The sequence below is a fragment of the Anser cygnoides genome, chromosome 9 (genome assembly GCF_040182565.1).
Source record: "Anser cygnoides isolate HZ-2024a breed goose chromosome 9, Taihu_goose_T2T_genome, whole genome shotgun sequence".
In the NCBI taxonomy this organism is placed as follows: domain Eukaryota; kingdom Metazoa; phylum Chordata; class Aves; order Anseriformes; family Anatidae; genus Anser; species Anser cygnoides.
Genome location: NC_089881.1, coordinates 15,240,351 through 15,255,582, shown reverse-complemented (window position 1 = coordinate 15,255,582; position 15,232 = coordinate 15,240,351). Strand labels below are relative to the sequence as shown.

Here is a 15,232-nt window from a genome sequence, read left to right as displayed (position 1 = left end):
CTGGGGAGGGGGGTCAGGATTTGCCTTTGTGTAGTATTCTGAATGCCACTTGGTACAGACATTATTTTCTCCTTTTGTTATTAGTGGTGTTGTTGTTTCTGGAATACCAAACAGCTTGTTTGTAGCAGGGTTGTATCACTACTGACATGCGGATCTGGACTCTGGCCCTGCAGATAGTTAACGAAGGGAAATAATGCCACCTTATGTCCTGATTTGTCACTGCCGAGCCTGATGTTTTGAGTCAAATGCATTTTCAGAAAGGACTGTTCTGAATTGTGTTTCCCTTGCTTTGTGGAGTTATTTCTACTTGATCAGAATGGATATGAGATGGATGTGAAATGCTTAAGTGTGGGGGTAATGTTTTGGTTCCTACTTTGCATGAGCTTGGTAGCATCAAATCAAAAGCAAGTAATCATCAGCCCCAAAGGGCTAGCACCAAGCCACTGAATGAAATACTTCTTGGGTTACTAGCAAATGAGATAAAATTTATAAATGCAAAAAGGTTTAGGCATGTGGTGCATTGATTTGAAACTCTACACAATAAATTTAAGACTTCAAAAAAACAAGTGATACTGAAAGTGAACTGCATTGGAAATGTATATTTACAGGTAGTATATTTCCTTGTGTTTTTGACTGTTGTTTTGTGTGTATGCTATTTGTGTTTTTGACACAATTTTTTTTTTTTAGAAAATACAGTTAATTTCTGAAATTAAATACATGCATATATATATATATATATATATAAATATATATATAAGTAGTTGAAGTATTAGGAGCTAACTGAGCACAAATATGTGGAGAGCAACCTGCTAAAAGACCAATTACTGTTTTACTCAGACAAAGGGGAAATAAACCTGCCAAGACGGTGGTGCTGAAGTCTTTGGAACTCACTGAAGTAAGCAGAAGTTGAAGGTGATGTTCTCTGAAAAGAGATGGACAGTTTAAACTCCTTAAAATACAATGCAAAGCTATTCTTTTCATTAAAGATTTCCTCATCTTTGTTGTACAATATTAGAATTGACCAAGGCAGGTTCCTGCCCCCCAGAAAGGAACAAGTATAGAAGATATTTTGTTTTCCTTAGTCATATTCTGTTAGGAAAGTTGGTATGCTGCTCTAAATAACCTCAGGCACGCTCAAATAATAGACAGGTTAACATCTTCCCCTCTTCTCCCAACAAAACAATAAAAATAAGAGCTTAATACTGAAGGAGTACCAAGAGGTCACAGCTACAATTTTTAGAAATTGTTAAAAACAGGGAAGTGATCAGACTGGATCATGGCAGAGGAACTGCTGCAAGGGATGGTGGCCTTTGGAAAGGAAAGATGTGTTTCCTATAAGACAGCGAGTTCACTCGTGCAATGGCACAGGTGTATACTCATTTACCTGCTCCTTATGGTGACATACAGAAAAATGCACCATAGATTGGTGTCTGTCAGCTTTTTCCACGTGGCCACAGTAGAATTTATTAAAAGTTACTGCACAAAAACATAGCTTTTGTGGTCAACTGAACTGTCTTGTATAATTCTCTGGAATCGAGGCTTTACACAGGACTCTAATGCAGCAGAAATTGTACTTCCTTATATCTTACAGCCTGAGGAGAAAATATGGTCACTTTCTACAGAAATGGGCACTCGAGTATTTCGTTTCTCTGGTGAAAAACAGAGGTTCTGATCTTTGAGTTTTACTACAGCATGAATTTGTTTTTCCTCACGCTCAGATTGCATTCTAGGGGGTTGCTGTTGTCTAAGCAACTTCTTTGGGATGGAATACTAGAGAGAGAGAGAGAAAGAAAAAAGAATTCACTCACTCTCCTGCTTTTGTAGTCTCTTTCCAGGGTTTTGGCATCATCTCTCTGTGTATCTGGTGTGCAGTTAAGAGAACATTTAACTCTGCTTTTGCTATCTTTATGCCCTAGTGGGCTCCTTCATAGGTAACACCTCCTTCTGGGAACACATTCATTTCACTTGCTTTTGTCCTGAACCCTTATCTTCCTCGGCTAAATAGAGTGTTGAAATAGTTGGCAAACTATGGGCATCTTTAATTATCATTAGTAAATTATTGAGAACACAGCGGACAATTGACGGTCTGGTCTTCAGAGCGCCATTAAAAGAGATTAGAAAAGGCTGTTTGTGTGCGTTGTACAAATTTGTTTGTTTTCAAGCACCGAGAGTATAATGAAAATGTCGCAGGAAGGCTTAGCTGTTGCCGTAGTACCAGTCAAAGCCTGGGACATACGATTGAAGCATCATTGTTCTGGGTTACCCAGGACCTCTGGGTTACTGAAGCTGGCCTTTCTGAGTGGAAGACTCAAAGGGATAATCAAAGACAAGTGTAGACCAACTGCTTTACCTCTCCTCAAACCTGTCCAGGAATGTCTGCCTGTCAGTTGCAGGTGGATTCTGAAGGCACTTTTATATAATGACATCACTTAATTATATAAATCAGTAATATATTGAGTAAATATCTCGGGTGGATATATGTGTTACCTCCAGCAAAAATCAATAACAAATACTTTGGTTAAGAATGCAAGAAAAAAAATAATAAAGGCTCAAACATCATCAAGGGAAGCTTCAATGTGAAGCAATGAATGTTCAGCCTGTTCTCGGATAAACAGGCAGTTAGGTGTTTTTAATTGTAGGCTTTGTCTAATATAAAAATATATTCTCTTATTACTTGTGCAGGAGCTTGTCTAAACATTTAGTATCAGTAATGTCTTATATCTGATGGATTTCCCAGGCTAAAGTTCCTAGCTCCAGAGTGCATTGAAAGAGTGTGGTGAAATGTGAAGCACAAGGGTCAGAAGGATGGAGCCCTGCTGTTAGTTGTAGGTCTTCTGACTCGGTGTAAATTTCTGTTGAAAGTTTTTCTAGTTTGCATATATCTTAGTTGTGTGTGTCAAACAGGAGAGACGCTGGAAACATCCTTCACACTTTGCAGAAATTCATCTGGCTTTTCCCTCTGCATTGCCCATGTGTTTCTAGCGAAGAATCTGTCACTTCATTTTTGGATTCACACATGAGTTTGAAATATTGAAGCGGAGCTTGACAAAGTGTCTTAAATTTCTCACTTTCATCAAAATTCTGAATGGTTGTGTTTCAAATCAACAATACTTTCTCTCAGGTTTCCTTGGAAGTGTGCCGAATTCTAGCAAACGCTTACAGACTTTCAAGCTTTTCACAACGTCTGGTTGGTTTGATACAGTTTCTAATAGTGTTTTGCTGAAAAATTTACAATAGTCTTGATTGTGCGGATATTGTTGTCTCTGCACAGGTATATATTTTCACTGTAGGGTGGAATTAATGGGTGTCTGGAGAGGGTTTTCAGTTCCTCCAGCAAAATGTGCTTTGTGAGTTCCACTATTCTACCTAATATATGTTGCCACAGTTTATCATATGAGACAGATTGGATATGCAGGCGAGCCAGTTCAGATTTCCTCACGTGTAAAGTGTTACAACGGTTTTTGAAAGAGAGGAGATGGTCATTTTGTTGACCCCACAAACTGCCAGACAATGATGTATATCACTACCTGGTGTTATAAATAGCAGGTGAAAAACCTTATATATTAGACTGTCTCCTTGCCAAAAGATGCTGTAGAGGCTGAACTTTTACATGTGTTTGAATGAAAACTGGAGTAATTCAGGAAAGAGAAATGCAGCCAGGGTTACTAAACATGGAGAACACCCGTCTGACTCAGGAAGTTCCTGAGCTGAAAATAGTTGGAGATGTGATGAGTTTAAGGGCAAAGTATCCCATGTGTCGTGTCTAGCAGTGGCTGGGGTCACTGTTGAGGTCAAGGATTGGGTCGATATTCAATCTGATCTGATGCAGCAAGCATTCTTATGTTTTTATATAAAACTTTGTTTCTTTTAACCCATTTTTCTCATAACCTTATACTGTAGCTTTAAGAAATATTGAAATATCAGATGATTGGGTCTGGCTTGAAATATTTCCATCCAGAGCTGAATGAATCTCTTGAAGTTGCAGACCTTTGGGCACACAAGTGAATCTAGACTTGATGCAGTTACTTCCTTAATTAGACCAAAAACCATACTGTATTAATGCAAAAAAAAAAAAAAAAAATCATGTTTTTGCTTGCTGTCCTGTGAATTACGCCCCCTCTTCTGTGTGGCTGCTGTGCTTTGGGCTCCGTGGAAAGGCCCTGTGTGAACCCTAGAGGAACAGTTAAGAAAGCTACCATCTGCAACTCCGTGCCCTGGAAGGGTGGCATGTACAAATGTGAGCATTTCTTTTAGCCATTCTGCCAGCCTAATATTAATTAATTCAGCAATTAAGCTAGATCTGAGTAGGATGCCTTGCTACCTATTACAGTGACAGATATGAGGGCATGAAATTCTGGTTCAACCAAAAAGAAGGTTCAAACCAAAAAAAGAAGGTTCAACCAGACCAGGGGGAGAAGTGGGTTTGTCCTGAAGGTCTGCGAATGGCCCCGTCGCTGCCGCGTACATCTGCACGCACCCTGCGCACAGCCAGCAGAGTGGCTGAGTTTCACATGGCGCTGCACGCGATGCAGTTCTTCGGTCCTTCCTCTTTTTGTCCCCCTAATCAATTTTTTCCACTTTCTTTGGGGAAGAAAGAAAAGGTTGTGGAGGTGGGGAGAAGCAATTTCCTTTTAATTGCTTGTTTGTCCTTGTCTACTCTCCCATCCTTTCACGTTTCTCAGAAAAGGGTTGGGGGTGTTTTTGTCTCTCCTTTCTTATTTTTGCTGGTACTGATGGGGAAGAATGACATTTTCTGCTTGGATGGAAACCAATTGCTTCCCCAAACCCCCTTGAAAAAGCTTAATTTGCTCAACTAGTCAGTATTCCATCTTCGTTAAAAACTCCCAGACTGGAATTTGGATTTAATCCTTTGACTCACGTTTTTCCTTCTCTCCCCTGCCTTCCACATACCCATTTATACTTTGCAAAGTACTTTCCTCACCACCTTTTTTTATTACCGTAGACTCAAGTTACCCTTAGTTAGGGAGTAGGAAGGCCAAAAACCCCAACCCCCTCCCAAACATAAGCAAATAAAAAAGACCCTCACCAAAATAAATAAATAAGTAGCTAGAGAAAACAAGCTGCTAGTTCATAGTCTTCTGTCTTTCCCTTAAGGCATGAGGTAATGCCAAACTATTCAGCGTGTGATGCAACTGCCTGATAGACATTCAGAGAATCCCAGCAGCAGTAAAGACAGAGTTTACCCAAGCACAGTTTGGCAGTGAGGCCAGTCTTCCCAACAAGAGGCTATTTAAAGCCACAATGCAACGCATTTTTAACATTTTCATTCAGCACAGGATTTAATTGCTCACTGACAAACCACCTAGACGTTTGTGCCAGTGTGTCTGTGACTGGAATTGTTTGCTATCTGTGTATTGTGTCTGTACACTTTCTCCTTTTTTGCAGAGCTGTTCAGTTGTCAACTGAGGTTCCGAGGCAGGAATGAGAATGCGTTCCCTTAGCACTTGCTGTCTGAGACAGGTCAGGAGGGGCTTTACCCTTTGGTCATGTCTTGCATCCTCCATTTTTCTACAGTTACTTCTTCCCAGCAGCCTTTCCCCTTCTGCCAGCTTGTTCACAAGTTGAATGGGATATGAAGATGTACTTAACTGTATTATCTTCACATAAAAGTGAGAAACTGTAGCACAGAGAGGTTCAATGTCTTGCTGAAGGATGTGGAGATGATTTTTGACAGAACCAGGAATAACCATGGCTCCTGACTCAGTGCCACCAGGATGATTGGGCCACACAGGCTTTGCTCTACCACAGGCTTTGCACTAGCTAGCTTTGTGGCTGCACAGCCACAGCACAGCCAGAGCTTTACAGCTTGCTTTTTATCTGTGCCCCTATGGGTTATGCTGTTACCATATTCACTGTAGCTATCTGATGGTAGCTCATGGATATCCATACACTTTGGTGTCCCAAGCCTTGAATAAATGTCACTGAATGCCAGAAATATTACGTATACTCCCCTTGAACAGCAAGCTATGATCCTCAGTGCTCTGTGCATTTCTTTCTTTCATTCTTACCTGCCTCATCGGAAAGTCTTGAGGTTGAGTTAATTTTACCAATGAAAAAACACCAGCACTTAAAAATGTGCTTAAGCTGCATCAAAGTCAAGTCAGGTCAAATCATAGGACTGACATGTTTTGACACTTTGCTGAGCCAGGGCCTTAATGTCTGTTGAACAGTTTGATATCCGTAGATAGGAGTAGTTTTGTGCGAGTCAGCAAAGGAAGATGGAGTTACACATGCAGATGACAGCTTTATTTTGTGAGAACTATCCAGGTTGATGAGCCTTAGTAGTATCCTTTCGGAGATGTTCGCAGCGAGCCGGCATTTTCAGCAACTAAAGCACCTAAGTTGGACTCAGGGCAGCTGGATTCAGGTAACCAATTTGTTTACTAGTATGAGCTTGTGGAAGTCACTGTATCTGTCAGTGCCTCAGTTTCCCCACATGCCAAACGGCCGTAGTGATGATTGCCCTCCTCCGTGAAGCGCTCAGGAGCCAGGCGCTGCTGGTTTGCAGGAGGTCGCCACGGGTGCTGATCATCTGTGTACATCGGCGATGGGAAGAGAGTCCAAGAAATGCCAGGCAGCCCCGCTCCCTGCAGCCTCCCTCCCATCACAGCACAACTTCCGGTACTTAAGTATTAATTAACAAATGAGCCAGACCAGAAGCTCTTAAATGATTGGCTTGGGTGGACTGTCCATTCCCTTGAGGCTTCTAAGCTTTTTTTTTTTTCCTTTTTCTTTTAAATCAAGGCAATGTCTCAGATGTGGTGAACGTGTTGACATTGCACAATATGGAACCACCCGCTCGTCTATCGGTGCTTTCGCTGCCTTAGCATAGGACGTTACTGCAGAAACGCTGCTGGGACACTACACTTCATGCCATCCTGTTGCATGGCAGGAGTCCAGGCCAGCACCCGGGAGCGAGTCAATGTATGAGATTAGTTTAATCCTCTCTCAGAGCCCTCTGATGGGGAGGGGAAGGACAAGGACCTAGTGCCAGCGTTTATTTTGTCCACAAGTTCAGCTTGAATAGAGAGGAGAAGGTGGCGGTGGTGGAGAAAGGGGAGAAAAAACCTTCCTAGAGTTCATTGGGTCTGGAGGGGTGCCAAGCCCTGGGGGTGGCTCGCAAATGGGGAGTGAAGAAAAAGGGGGAAAGAAGAGCGGAATGGTGATTAGAAATCACAAATGAAAGAATCCCAAGGAAGGGGGAGGAAAAAAAAAAAGACAAAAAACTTCTCTGCTTTTCTGAATAGGGGCAAGAAGGAGAAAAATTCCTTGCCTTTCTAAGGGTCCTATTCATCAGCAGACGCACTTGCTCTTTTGCCAAGGGAAAAGGAGCACCCTGAACAGTCCTCCCCTCTCTCCTTGGGAGGCACCTGCTGGCATAACTTCGGTGCAAGAGAAAATACTGTCTGTCCCCTGCTGAAGCTTCTTTTACAGTCCTGTTTCTTGCAAGACTCTTCGGTCTCCATCTCCTTTTGCTCCAGCCCCACTCTCACTGTTGTTATGCCTCCTTTCTGAGATGCGTGTGTGCATCTGTGGGCAGCTCAGAGATTGCTAAATACAGCTTCTCCAGTCTGCTTAGCCGTGCAGAATCACAGCATGTAGGAGGATGCCTTCTAATGCCTCACCTGTGTATTGCTGTCAATGCAGAGCTGTTCCACACAGACATTTCCACATCTTAGGAGAAATCACCAACACATAGGATCCAAAGCCAGGCTGAGCTCTGCATTCTGTGAGCGGTCCTGGATGTTGGGGCTGTTTAGATCTCTATGCTGTTGGTAAAACGCAAGCCTCAGTCCCTCTGCCACTCTGTACACCTGCAGCCAGGCAGGGCGAGAGCTGTCTGGACAGCCAGGCTCCCTCCTGAAGGGCAGAGGGACTGTACTCTGCAGGTACTTGGACATGAGCAGCCCTCAGGTAGAGAGCCAGCAGCACACACAGAGGGAAGCAGGTATGGGTGTTATCCATAGCAGACTTTGGAGGGAACCCAAGTTGCTGCTTTACAAGGGGTCTGTTTGTGGCCTTTTCCGCAGAAGCTGTATGCAGGAGTGTGTTTAAGAGACCTCTCTTCCAGTCTTACGCCTCTTGCAGAGTTTATTTTACTCATGCCTCTCTTCTGCTGTGCATAAGCCCACAGTGACATGCAGAGACAGTGCACCTGTGGCCTTCTGGACTCACCAGCATTTTATTTTTCCCCTTCACATACCCTTCCAGCTATTCAGGCTCGTTTTTTTTTTTTTTAAAAAAAAGGAAAAGTGTGTTGTGTATCCTGCTCTCCCTCCTTTATGCATAAAGCAGCTTTAAGCTAGGACTCCTTTCCCTGGCGTGCATCGACTCATGGCCTTGGTGAGGCTCATGCTCCCTTTTGGGGAGCGAGGGTCTTGAGTCCCACCTCTTGCCATCGTGACGGATACAGCCACAGGCTCTGTCTCCCAGGTGAATGAAACCGGTGAACGTGCCTTTCTTTTTCTAAAGTGAGACACGCTTTTGTGCCAAGAGCCATCCGGGCAAGGTGCATCCTCCCTTTTCTCCTGTGGCACGCTGCCTAAAGCCCACCGCTCGGACCCCGCTGGCTGCTGGCAGCTGCTCGGCTTCCCCCTTTCCGCCAGGGGCTCAGCAAGAAGACCCCAGCAGCAGCACCCAGCTCCCACCTCCCTCTCCTCCTGGGCTGCAGCCTAACAGGAAAGCTGGAGTTTTTTTCCCCCCTGCATCACCGCCGGGAGCTTTGCGCAGCGCTCGGACAGCCCCACCTGGCGGCAGCGCCACGGGCCGAGGGAGGGAGGTGGGAAGGCAGAGCCTCGAAGGGCAGACAGCGGTTGTTGAAAAATGCCTTGTCCGGGGAGCTTACCCCGTAAGGGTGAAACAGGTTCTAGCCACTTGGTGCAGAATCTCTCGAGAGTGCAGGGGTGTGTGATTTTAATTATTCCTTTTTTTTCTTTTTTTTAAACCAGATGTGAGGTTTGGACCCGAATCCAAATCCGGATCTGAATTTCCTCCCGGATCGGGTTTCTTTTGTTCTGGGACCGCGTTTTAATTTGTAGACAGCTAGGAATACAGAAACACATGTTCCCTGGAAGCAGCCGGAGTGATGCTGGGTCGTTAAGTATCAACAGAAATGACTGAAATACCACATGTGAGTGCTAGTGGACAGAGTAACAATTTTGGAAAAAGCCTTGCTGGAGTGCTACAAAATGCAATTGTTTAATCTGGTAGGGCAGAATGAATCTATTTGGAAGCTGGAAGCCCAGTTCCTGCAGGCCCCGTTTCCTGCTGTTCTCACTTCCCTGTGCTATCTATCAAGTGTGCTTATTGCTTTAGTTTTTGCCTGTTCTTTTAAATGACTTTTGACTGTTTTTTAATGCATCACTGGGGCTCTCTGAGAGTACCAGAGCTGCAGTGGAGTAAGATATCCATCTGACTGAGAACCTGGTGGAAGGTAGAAGACACCCCTGTTGCTTGCCCTTTCTGAGCTCCTTCTGATTCCTATTCTTCACTGTCAGCAGAGTACTGAAGTCCACATATTTCCATCGGATGTAACTTGGGAATCAAGAGTGCAGGAACTGTGTAATCCCAAAGAGGCTGTAGAGACTCTGCTACTAGCAAACAAGCTCAGGTTCTCTTTTCCATCAGAAACCTAACTGGGTGTACCAGGATTCCCCCACCCCCAGCTGATGGGGCCATGTGCAGTAATACTTAAATGCAGCACATCCTAGCGTGACAATACAAGACACAGCTATCCTGGCTTTTCAATTATTTCACAGGAAGCTGTCAGGAACGAAATATTCCTGGAGCAGCCCACTGAGTCTAGCGTTTAATTCCTCTGTATATTTTTCTAAAGCAATCTCAGATTATAACTCTCCAAGTGGAAATCCAGGGGGTGAAATTTGCTATATGTTTCCCTGGTAAAGAGTGTGTGTGCTTGAAGGAGGTGGAGAGAGAAAAGCCTTAGGCTGTTTTCACTGCTCAGCTGTCCACTGAGAGCTGTCTAGAATAAACGTAGGTTTACATTGCATAAAAAGTGATTGATGCTTAACCTGTATCATTGTTCTGTAACTATCTTCTGGAGGAAAAGCATACCTCAGGGCTCATTCATAAACATATTGAACATATGTTATTTAACATATATTATTATACATGTATGTAAAATGTGGATCAAACTTTATCGGTGTTTTGTATCCTTTCCCGAGCTATGTACTTGACTTGTCCTCATGTTGCATCCGTATAATTACTAAAGCAAACTTCCAGGCAGCGAGGAATCCCATGCAGTACAAATACATTGGTTGATTTTGGGGACTGATTTCAGATGGAGCTTTTATTCATAGTCAGCGTTAAATCCTGCACAAAAATCAAGAAATAACTTATATGCTCTGTTATTTTGTCTGTAACAAGCTTCATTGTTATTAGCCATCTCACATGAGGGGAACAACCTAAGTGTGAAAGCACTGCAGCCACGCTGTCACTGTGCTATGCCCAGGCCAAAAATCCCCGCTGCCCCTCTGCCAACAATTCTGCTTTTGGTGGTGATGGTAGTGGAAACCATCTTAGCTCAGCCATCTCAGCCCATACTGCTGTTCCCATGTGGTATTCCTGTGCTGCTCACTATAGAACAAAGAGGAACTCGGTCTTATCATTTTTTAATTTTTATTTTTCCCTAGAAGTGCTTTTTAAGTAAGCCAAGACCTAGAGATATTTAAAGCATGGGTATTCAGGTTCAGTACTTCTCATCTGGCTGGGAATCACATTTTTTCCACTGGGCCGTTCTTCCCTCCACGAGGCCAAGGAAAACCAGCAGCACAGCACTGCACAGCGTAGGACCGTGCAGGTTCCTGGCTTTGTCACCTCTGTCCTTGATGTTTGCAGGAGTGCCCGATATCAGATGAAGGCATGTATGTGCTTAGGTGCTTTACAGGGTGAGCACTGCTCTGCAGATGGGGGCAGCATGTTTGTCAGAGAGATGTTTGGGTGCTAGTTCTGTGCATAAAACAGAGAATACCTTTTTTTTGTTTGTTAACAAAACCTCTTCTATGTGCTTAGTGAAATTTTGACATCCATTCCAGGTTTGTTCAACCAAGCTGCCTTTGGTCTGATTTTTCTTTCAGAAGGCTGGATTTTGTTCAGATTTTTCCTCTAACTAGATCTAGAGAATGCCATCCCCTCCACAGCAGAACAGTACAATTTTTTGAGTATGTGTTTTAGCAGGGTTTATCCCTCTGATCCATAGTCATGTAGTCTGGCTTAACACCTTATCTTGGTAACTGCCCTCTGTGTGAGAGGCTATCTGCAAACTGTTTGCTGTAAATTCAAGGTGAGACCTACGTGTGTGACTATCAAGACTTTTTCATGCAAGAAACGTTTGTGAGGGAATCCTGGCACAGGCTATCAACAGGGGGAGTTTTGCTGTTGACCTCTGCAAGGCAGTCATTGCACCCAAGGCCCCTGAGGAGATGCAGTAGACACAAACCAGGACCCCAGAACACCCTGTTCTGTATCCCATTGCTAGCATCTCGCAGCAGCCCATCCACCTGTGCGGCACATGGCAGAACCTCGGGATGGTCTGCAACCCATAAATATGCACCATGTCTTCCCTAAAAACTGGAGGTAACAGCAGCATCGTGACTGAATCACATCCATTCGTGAGCTTGTGCACTGGGTCTGGTTGTGTTCATGTTTCTGTATCCTGCTGTACCACACTCCACAGCTTACCTGTTGATCTGGCAGAGCTACTGGATCAATCCGGGGAAGTTTTTGTATGCCCTCCTCGCTGGCTGTGACAGCTGCTTGGATAACCATCACAGCTCTATATCTTCCTAGCCGTAAAAGCAAAAGCATTTATTTGAAAAGCAGCTCACTGAGGGTTCTTTATAAGGCTTCAGATTGATTCTGAGAGGCTGTAAAACCCTTCCTAAAGCTCATTAAGAACTCAGTGAACAAAGGGAGTTGCAGCTGTTTGACAGATTGTCTCAGGGCTGTCACACAGAGGCTTAACGTAACCTGTCGTGTGTTATTTAGGCTCATGAGTGATGAAGGAAGAGAAGTTTTGGAAATAGGAAAGGGAAACCATAATAAGCCAAGGGAAACTGTGTTCTGGGCTTTTGGCCGGCAGTGGCTTTAAGCATAGATCATTTAAATGGCAGGCTGTTGGGCTGGCATTAGACCTATAGGTTATTTAAAAATAGCAGCATCTTAATAATTTAAGAGAGTATGAGTATCAGTACGTGTGAAGTGATCAGAAATACACTGGTATAATTCCAGGAGCCTTCTGCTGCATGACTGGACTCACTGCAGTAGGAGAGGTTTTGGGACGTGTCTTAACAGTTGGAAAACATCTAGAATGAATGAATGGTGGGAAGATTTCACACTGTATTGAATCTGCATATGTAAGCACACACGTTATAGCAAACATATATTTTTCTGTTCTGTTTTCATGTTTCTGTGATTGATTTCTAATTTATTAGGGGTTGAAAACTGTCACTGGAGGAAAAAAAATGGTTTCTCTAGTGTAGACAGAGGACTGTCTGTTTGATTTAAGGTCTGTTGTTGTGAGTGATGGTGTTTGCTCCCTAAAGCTACCATACATGCAGGCAAACTTAGAATTATGCGGTAGACATGCTAAATGTTTATATGTTTTTCAAGGCTAACCACAAATAGAAAATGAAAAACAGAAGGGAAGTAAACTTTTTTTTTTTTTCTTTTTTTCTTCAGGCTTTCCTCTGACTAGTGGAAGGAAACATCTCTGGGCTGGTTAGTGAATCACCGTCCGTGATGGAGGCCCCTGACCCAACCTGCTAGTCATGCTTGAAATTAGCCGTTGAACTGATCAGATCTGGTAATTCTGGCTCTCTGTACCAAAAAATGCTAGCACAGATTAATTATGTGCCCTTGCGCCCTAATTTCTGCTTGCAGCCCCATCCCCGCCATATCTAGGTAGCAGAAATGCCTTTCTTAATTTCCAGATCACCACGCTGTCACACCCTGAAGAAAGGAGGGTCGGTCCTTCATGGTCTCCTTGCCAAAGCTGCCGCTCAGGTTGCAAGATGTACGTTGTTTTTGCCTGTCTGCGTGCAGACATAACACCTAAAACTTCAAAGTGATAGCAAAAGTAAAATACAGGTTCTTCTGCTACAGAAGGCGTCTTGATAGCTCCTTGCTGGATGTTCTTTCTACCATTTGGCAGAAGGAGATGGTGCACATGCATGCATACAGATACCCACAGGCAGCCACTTTGCAACACTGACTGTACGGTGTGCAAAGACTTTTTCTTCCTTAAGAGGCAGCGTGCTTCACATTTCGTTTCATTAAAGTCAGAACAATTCATGCCAAAGGGATCAAGAACCTAATGGAAAAATCAGTCTTGGAAAATGCATATTTGGAAAGGGTTACTACCACACTGGGCGGTTGGCATTGCTTTGCTTATTAGATTTGCTAGTGCTTGAGAGTGATGGAATGCTTCAGCAGTGCAGTAATATTAAAGCAGCTGAATGGCTTGGGTTTCCCCTTTACTCCTAGGTGAAAGGCAGAGGAAAGAAATGCTTTAAGAGGAAAGCAGCAAGATGAGAATTTGCTGCTTGCCACCATCAGCTCTGGGAGGAATTTGACCAAAATGAAGGACTGGCACTGGCAAATATCAGCTTTGCCTTGGGGAGTGTAGAGTTAATTAGAAAGCCAGAGCCAGCCTTGCAAAAATCGCATCTGTGCTGTCATGTACACCAAGTAACCCAAAAGAATGTGGTTTGTCTCCATAATAGTGACTTACAGGGCCAAATAACACTTCTCCAAACCTTTGGCTAACAGCCATAGAAATCTTCTTTAAACAGATGCTGTCAACATGAAAAATCATTATATGTATTCGTTTGGAGATATATATCTTTATTAATGTTCCTAACCTGTGTTACTAAAATAAACTCTTTTTGCTTTAAGCCTCACTGACACTTTGCCATTTCTGTGGTCTATTTGCCTCAACTCAATTTGGGTTCCCAAATCTGACTCGTCAAGTTCCCCTACGCCCTGCAAGCCTTTTCAGTGACAGCACCAGTAAAAGGGAAAATGACAACTCTTGAATTCAGCTTAATCTAATGTGGGACCAAAGATGTTTGGATGCATTTTCTCCTAACTGCACATTTTCAGCTTCCCTTGTGTTGGGGGTTCTTTTCGGTTGAATCATTATAGCACTCTTTTTCTGTTGTCTTAGCACCTGGTGAGGTGATCAGTACCACATCTCTGTGATGTATTTTATTAATACTGGGTAGTGATTGCTTAGGTTATAGTATCATTTTGTCTAGAATATAAATGGGCTGCTGTGTGGGGCTATCTTATTCATACTTTTTCCCTGATAAATTCCTGAATTCCTCAGACTTAATTTAGTCCTTGCCTCACAAGTTTAGTCTTTAAAAAAAGATAAGCCAGGAAAAAAAAAAAAAGCAAATGGAAACAAACCGTTAACTATTCCTGAAATGTTTGAAGGTAGCTCTTGGCCTTTTCTGAGGGAAGAGTATACTCAGGCCCATCTCTATATAGAGCGATGTTTTTTCCTATTAACTCTACCTGCCCACTGCTTGGTGCAGATTGCATCTGTGTTCACTTGTTTCAAGACAGCAGAAGCACTGGAAACCTTTCTTGCTTCTTTTCCAGACAGACCATAACCTGCATTATACTGTATGATCTTACAATGGAAGGTAAAATATGTCAGTGTGTCTGGTCAGCGCAGAGCTGAACTGCTGCTTTGTCTCCTGGGCGCTTGAGACTGAGTTGTTAATTTAAATTAAGACTTTCATTTCATCTCTTAGAAGAAACTGTTTTGCTTTCTTGGTGTACTTTCTTACTGAGCTGCTAAGTCTAAGGCAAAAGCTAACAGGTAAAGGATATTTTAAACAACAACAACAAAAGGCTGAGGCAGAGCTATTCAAAGCAATCACAAGCAACATTTTCTTTGGCATCAATTCAGGTAATTGTTGTGACATGTTAGTAACTTACAGTGAAAAAATCCAGGTCTGAGAGCAATGGTGATTAGATAAACATATCTTTATGATGGGAGCAGACCTTGTTAACAGCCTGTGGCATTTATGTTCCTCTCAGATCACCGTTTTATGATCAGAAGCTCTCCAGTGGGAAACACAACTGCAGTTTTTCAATATGCACCTGACAACACTTAGTTTCAGTGACTCTTTTTCTGGCTCTGGTGCAGACTGTGTGTACTTTTAGCCATCTCACTTGATCC

General features: G+C 43.2%; 1 protein-coding gene across 4 annotated transcripts in view; it reads left to right on the top strand.

Annotated features, from left to right (window-relative positions):
• The window catches only part of OSTN (osteocrin), a 138,829-nt gene that overhangs the window by 65,708 nt on the left and 57,889 nt on the right, over window positions 1-15,232 (top strand). For 3 of the 4 annotated variants that reach the window (XM_048076715.2, XM_048076708.2, XM_048076711.2), the window contains one exon: window positions 12,721-12,844. The exons of the other annotated variant lie outside the window; for it this stretch is intronic. The gene's annotated coding sequence lies outside the window, so the exon portion shown is untranslated. The remainder of the gene's footprint in view (window positions 1-12,720; window positions 12,845-15,232) is intronic. 4 annotated transcript variants of the gene reach the window in all.